Raw genomic sequence first — 6795 nt, 5'->3', positions numbered from 1 at the left:
CTGCCTCAACAGACAATCCCCCAAATGTACAAAAAGTATGTTTCTCATTCACCTAAAATCTGGTGTGGGTTGGGGGGCCCTCCTCCATCCAATAACTACATCATCTGGAACACAGGGCCTCTGTGGTTGCCAAGGTAGGAAAGGAGAGAAATGGAGGAGGCAGAATAACTCTGAATTGCCTTGTGTAGGGATTGACATATGCCACTGGTGCCTCTAATCACGGGCCATTGTCCAGAACTCACCTTAACTCTATGGCCATGCGGGAAGCATAAGGGGGCACACAGAACTCTGGGTGAGTCCCAGCTGTTTATGCTGTACTCGTGTTTGCCTACTGCATCCAATGGCTTAGTTGGGTGCCCTGATAACTGGCTGTGGGGAAGCTTGGAGGGTGAGCCCTGTTCTGGGTTACTGCAGTGTGCTGCAGACAGTACAGCTGTTCAAGAAGACAGCAGGGGAGAATGCAAGGCCTAGCAGGTAAAAGCATGAACTCTCAAGGAGCCGGGCCACAGACTGGCTTGATCAGATCCTTCTTTCCCAGGCCTGGGAAGCTGCACCTCCCAGACATCTGATACACCCTCCCAGATCACCCCTCACTTGCCCATCTCCCAGTCACACTTTCCGCACAAACCTTGTGAGGGTCATGCAGTAAAGGAATGACTATTAAGGAACATGGCTTTTAAAAAGAAGTTTAACAGAATTTATACTTTGAAATGGTTGTGGATCAGAGGGAAATATAGCAAACGATTGAGAACATGGGCTCTTGTATCGTTATCCTCGGGTTGAAGTCTCAGATCTGCTATTTGTCAGCTATGTGAACTCAGGCAAGTTATTTAACCTCTGTGTGTCTCACTTTCTCATTTTTAAAATGAGAATAATAACAGTGCTTAAGCCCAGATTTGTTGTAAGGATTAAGTGCGCTAATATATGCAAAATGCTTAGAGTAAAGCCTGACACATGGCATGGGTTTTGAGTTATTGTTATTATTTAAAGCAGGCATGTTGGGAGGCTGTACAATTATTCCACTTCTGCTACTTTGGCGTGAAGCACGTTGGGAAATTCCTCCAAGTAGTCTTTCAAATCCAAATCATAATCATATAAGATCAGCATCTCACAATACCTTTTGAATTGATTAACTGAAGGTGTCATTCTTCCATTTGACAACTGTCTTCCTTACATGCTAGACTCCAGCCTAACTAAACTACTTCCCATTCCTTCAATGCACTGACTTTTGCTCTACACACCTCCATGCATCTGTGCCTGTATATGCTGCTTTTTCTCCAATACTGTGGAAGGAAGAGCATTGCTCACATCTAGGATCAGCCTATCCTCTTGTGCCCCAGATCCCAGCACTTCTCATTTTCTCAAAGGCTTTGCTTCTTCAACCATCAATTTCCCTTGACTACTTATTCTTTTCTATTAGCAATAAAGTATTTTGTGATATTTCCTATCTTAAAAAACATCTTTCTGGACCAAACATTCCCCTCTAGCGAATACTTCACTTCTCTGCTTTTCTTTGTCACAAAAATTCTTACCAAATTATTTATATCCACAGTGTCCACTTTCTTTCCTCCCATTTTTCCAGTCTAGTCAAGCTTTTGCCCCTACCACCTTATCACAACTGCAAAGACCACCAAAGACCTCCATGTTGCTAAAACCAATGGTCAATCCTCAATCCCCATCTTAGAGATATGTGACACAATTGATAAATTCTCTCCTTTCAGAATCACTTTCTTCAATTGGTTTCTAGGTCATACTTTTTTGGTTTCCACTTATTTTCAAGTGCCTTTGTTAAAACTCTCCCCTCTTCCCAGTCTCTACTTGTGGCTGGGGTGGGCTAGGACTCAGTTCTTAGATCTCTCTTTATCTGCTCTTATTTCCTAAGTGATAACATCCAGACCTAGTTCTCTAAATACTCTCTTATTTTGATGGCTTCCCAGTGTGTACTCTTAGCCTTGACTCTTCTTCTGAATTCCAAAGTTGTATATACTAAAAAGTAGTCAAACATTGGATGTTCAATCAGCATCTCCAACTTCACTTATCTAATACTGAACTCATGATTCCCAGTCCTCCTCCCCAGTGCTCCCAATCCTGTTTCTTCTTTCCTGTTTATCTCAGTAATAATATCACCATTCACTCAGTTGATTAGGTGACTAACATTGGCATTGTCATCATCATCCTTTCACATCTCACTTTCAGTTCATCAGTAAATCCAGGCATTTGCACCTTCAAGATATATCCAGAATCTGACCCCTCTGTTACAACCTTAATCCAAGCCACCATCCTCTCTGTTTCATGATGCTTCGATCACTTCCAAGCTTGCCTTCTCATCTTCTTATATGTCCTGAGCACCACATTTTTTGCTTTACACAGCAACAAAAGCTATCTTTTTCAAGTTTTTACCAATGTCTATAAAACCCTATGTGATCCAGATCCAGGCTACCTTTCCTACCTCCATTTCAACCACATTGGTCTTCATGCTATTCCTCCAACACATCAAGTATGCTCCTGCCTCAGAACAGTGCTTTCTGTTCCCTCAGCCTGGAACACACTTCACTCACGATATTTTATTTTATTTTATTTTTATGTTATTGTATTTTTAATAGAAGTATAGTTGACTTACAATATGATATTAGTTTCAAGTGTACAACATAGTGATTCAATATTTTTATAAATTATATTCCATTTGAAGTTATTAAAAAACAATGGCTATATTTCCCTGTGCTGTAAAATATATCCTTGTTGCTTATCTATTTTATACATAGTAGTTTGTATTTCTTAATCCCATATCCCTATCTTGCCCCTCTCCCTCTTGGTAACCATCAGTTTGTTCTTTATATCTGTGAGTCTGTTTCTGTTTTGTTATATACACTCATTTGTTTTATTTTTAGTTTCCACCTATAAGTGTTAACATAGAGTATTTTTCTTTCTCTGTCGGACTTACCTCACTAAGCATAATACTCTCTAGGTCCATCCATGTCGTTGCAAATGGCAGAATTTCATTCTCTTTTATGGTTGAGTAATATTCCATTGCATGTGTGAATATGTAGAATTTACATTCCCACCAACAGTATACAAAGGTTCTCTTTTCTCCATATACTTGCCAACATTTGTTATTTGTAGGCTTCCTGTACCCATTCTGACAAGTGTGAGGTGATATCTCATTGTGGTTTTCATTTGCATTTCTCTAATAATTAGAGATATTGAACATCTTTTCATGTGCCTGTTGGTCATCTGCATTTCGTCTTTGGAAAACATGTCTGTTCAGCGCTTCTGCCTATTTTTTAAATTGGGTTGATTTTTTGATATTCAGTTTTATGAGCTATTTATATATTTTGGATATTAACCCTTTATTGGTCACATCATTTGCAAATATTTTCTCCATTCAGTAGGTTGTCTTTTCATTTTGTCAGTGGTTTCCTTTGCGGTGCAAAAGCTTTTAAGTTTAATTAGGTCCTGTTTGTTTATTTTTGCTTTTATTTATTTTGTCCAGGAGATAGATCCAAAAAATATTGCTATGATTTATGTCAAAGAGTGTTCTGCTTATGTTTTCTTCTAGAGTCTTAGCTTTTCAGGTTTTACATTTAGGTCTTTAATCCATTTTGAGTTTATTTTTGTGTTTGGTGTGAAAATATATTCTAATCTCATTGTTTTACATATAGCCATCCAGTTTTCCCAGCACCACTTACTGAAGAGACTGTCTTTTCTCCATTGTGTTGATATATTCTTGCCCCCTTTGTCATAAAGTAATTGACCATAGGTGTGCAGGTTTATTTCTCAGCTCTCTATTCTGTTCCATTGATCTATGTGTCTGATTTTGTGCCAAAACCATTCTGTTTTGATTACTGTAGTTTTGTAGTATAGTTTGAAATCAGGGAGCATGATACCTCAAGTTTTGTTCTTCTTGCTCAAGATTGTTCTGGCTACTAAGGGTCTTTCATAGTTCCATAAAAATTTTAGGGTTATTTGTTTTAGTTTTGTGAAAAATGTCATGGGTCTTTTGATAGGGATTGCATTACATCTGTAGTATACTTTGTGTAGCATGGACATTTTAACAATATTAATTCTTCCAATCAAAGAACACAGCATATCTTTCCATTTCTTTGTATCATTTTCAAATTCCTTCATCAATGTTTTATAGTTTTTAATGAAAAGGTATTTCACCACCTGGCTTAGGTTTATTCCAAGGTATTTTATTCTTTTTGACATAATTTTAAATTTCTTTTTTTCTCTTTCTGATGGTTCCTTATTAATGTATACAAAAGCAACAGATTTCTGTATATTAATCTTGTATCCTGCAACTTTACCGAATTCATTTCTTGGTTCTAATAGCTTTTTGTGGAGATTTAAGTGTTTTCTATATATAGTATCATGTCATCTGCAAATAGTGACAGTTTTATCTCTTCATTTCCCACTTGGATGCCTTTTATTTTTTTCTTGTATGATTGCTGTGGCTAGGACTTCCAATACTATGTTAACTAGAAGTGGTGAGAATGGGCGTACAAGTCTTATTCCTGATTTTAGCAAAAAAGCTTTCAGCTTTCACCACTGAGTATGATTTGTTAAATGCCTACCTCCAGCTGACTCTGAGTATTGATTTTTTTTATTATTATAAAACAAGTATTATTCCATTATAGTTATTCAGGAGAAGTCACCTGAACAAGCTGAAATAGCTCAGTTGGGAGAGTGTTAGACTGAAGATCTAAAGGTCCCTGGTTCAATCCCGGGTTTCAGCAGTAGTTTTGGGTTTTTGCACTAAATGTAGTTTCCTGGTAGTCTTAACCAAAATATAAGCTTTAAGGGGAATATTTGGTTATTATGTTTTGAGTGGGTCAATGACTTTTCAGGGAGGGGTGTTGTCAGGTGCCCTGGTGGGCCTTTTTACTAAACCCCCAATACCTTAGTACTTCTTGACTGTAATAATAATAGCTAACTTATCTTGAGTACTTGCTATATGTCAAGCTATCCTTTAAGTTTTCTCTGTGTATTAACTTATTTAAAATGACCACTAAAATTCTTGATAACTACTTGTTAAATAAATAAACAGTTTGGTGCCAGAGGCCTGGCATGTGGTTGGTACAAAATGACCTTTCAAGCACATATTTCTTAAATATACATTGTAGATATATATGTATATATATCTATGTATCTTCTCTCCCACACACACTCTTAGCTAGTATCCAAATGGGCAGAGAATTTGTATGCTTTATCTACCACTATATGAATGATTTGCACAGTTTCATCTCTCCCTAGATCTTTCCTTTCTCTTTTTCTTCTGCCTAACTCCTTCTCATTCTTAATAAGTCAGTTAATTTATTATTCACATCTTTTGGGAAATCTTCTCTAGGTATGTTTTCTATGGGTTCATGAAACACCATTTCCAATCCTTATCATGGCACTCACTACATTGTACAGCAGTTTTCTGTTTCTCCAGCTGAGCAACACACAGAAAGGCTTTCTGGTGCTTGGCTATACTTGTCTCTGAACCCAAGAAGAGGCCATGAGAAGAGCTCCATTTCTCTGCAGATAGGAGGAGACAATGTCTTCTCCTTCCCATGGAACAGGGAGAGCTGCCTTCTTCTTCTGTGGCCAAGTAGCTCCTTTACAGGGACTCTGCCAGGGCTCAGCCATCCAATCCCCAGAAAGGCAGAGCTTTGTCTACCATCTTGCAGTGACTGTCATGTGAGAGCCTGTGAAGTTGTAGGAAGCAATAAATGCCACTGAGCTGTGAAAGGATGGAAGAGCTGCCTGGATAACAACCCTGTAGCTACCATAATGACTTAGATTAGAGCAGAAGGAAATTCCAGTCGTTTTTCAGTCTGTAAGTTTTTCTATTATCCTCAAGACTGAGCATGAAACATTCATTATACCACAGCCTTATTGATGCAACTGATGAAAATATATTGGTATTAATAACATGAAACTCTAAGGCCTTGGGGATAATAAAACAATTGATTGAAAATATAACGTGTTTCAGAATATTTTTATGTGGTAGTTCCATGCATTTCATTTCCATTCATAACTAAGCCAGCAAGTAGGTGATTTGGGCATCACCTCATCAAGCCATATAACCATCTTTATTTAGTATTTACATGATTATCCAGAAGAAATAGTTTGATCGGTTGTTAACAACAGAGGTTGATTTGAGGCAAAATGAAGAAAATCTGTTTGAAATGACTAACTCACTGATTAAAAATATGGAGCTTGGGTTTTAAATGGCTTAAATATGGTCATTGAAAATAATGTTCGTTGGGGGTATTTTTAATATTGTGTCCTCTTAGGAAGTTTCAAAAACAGAGCATCCCTTTTATTTTTTGGGGGGGGGGGGAATCTAACTTAGGTCCTTATCTTTTGGTATTCAGATTATTATGATAAGGCATAGGAAAAGAGAACTTTTTATCATGGATTTGTCTTTGTGGCTACACTTTTACCTTGAGAAATTTTTTTTGATCATTTTCTCAGTTCATATTACTCAATAAGTGGCTACTGTCAGCTTCTGGCAAGAATGAGCTCACCAAGATGTATGATGTCAAAATATACCATTTTCTAATGCATTGAGCAAAATATTATAAAAATTATGAGATATTTTTGAGATATTAAAAAATTATGAGACATTTATGAGATATTAAAAAAATATCTAAATTCCACTGACCTCAAATCAATTTTGCCATATTGTTTTCTGGATTTTATTTCTATGTGTACATATTCTATGTCTTCATATTTAGAATGTCATATTTGTTTAGAATACATATTTAGAATGACATTCATAAAATGTATTTTGTTTTATTCTTTTATCAT

The 6795-nt window shown here is 36.9% G+C and overlaps 1 non-coding gene across 1 annotated transcript; it reads left to right on the top strand.

Moving 5' to 3' along the window:
* The first annotated feature begins 4660 nt into the window (after positions 1–4660).
* Positions 4661–4733, top strand: TRNAF-GAA (transfer RNA phenylalanine (anticodon GAA)). The gene has a single exon. It is a non-coding gene; the product is annotated as a tRNA-Phe (tRNA).
* Positions 4734–6795: the final 2062 nt, after the last annotated feature.

This window comes from Eubalaena glacialis, chromosome 10 (assembly GCF_028564815.1).
Source record: "Eubalaena glacialis isolate mEubGla1 chromosome 10, mEubGla1.1.hap2.+ XY, whole genome shotgun sequence".
Classification (NCBI taxonomy): Eukaryota; Metazoa; Chordata; class Mammalia; order Artiodactyla; family Balaenidae; genus Eubalaena; species Eubalaena glacialis.
Note: the sequence above shows the minus strand (reverse complement) of the source record. Positions and strands in the feature narration are given on the sequence as shown.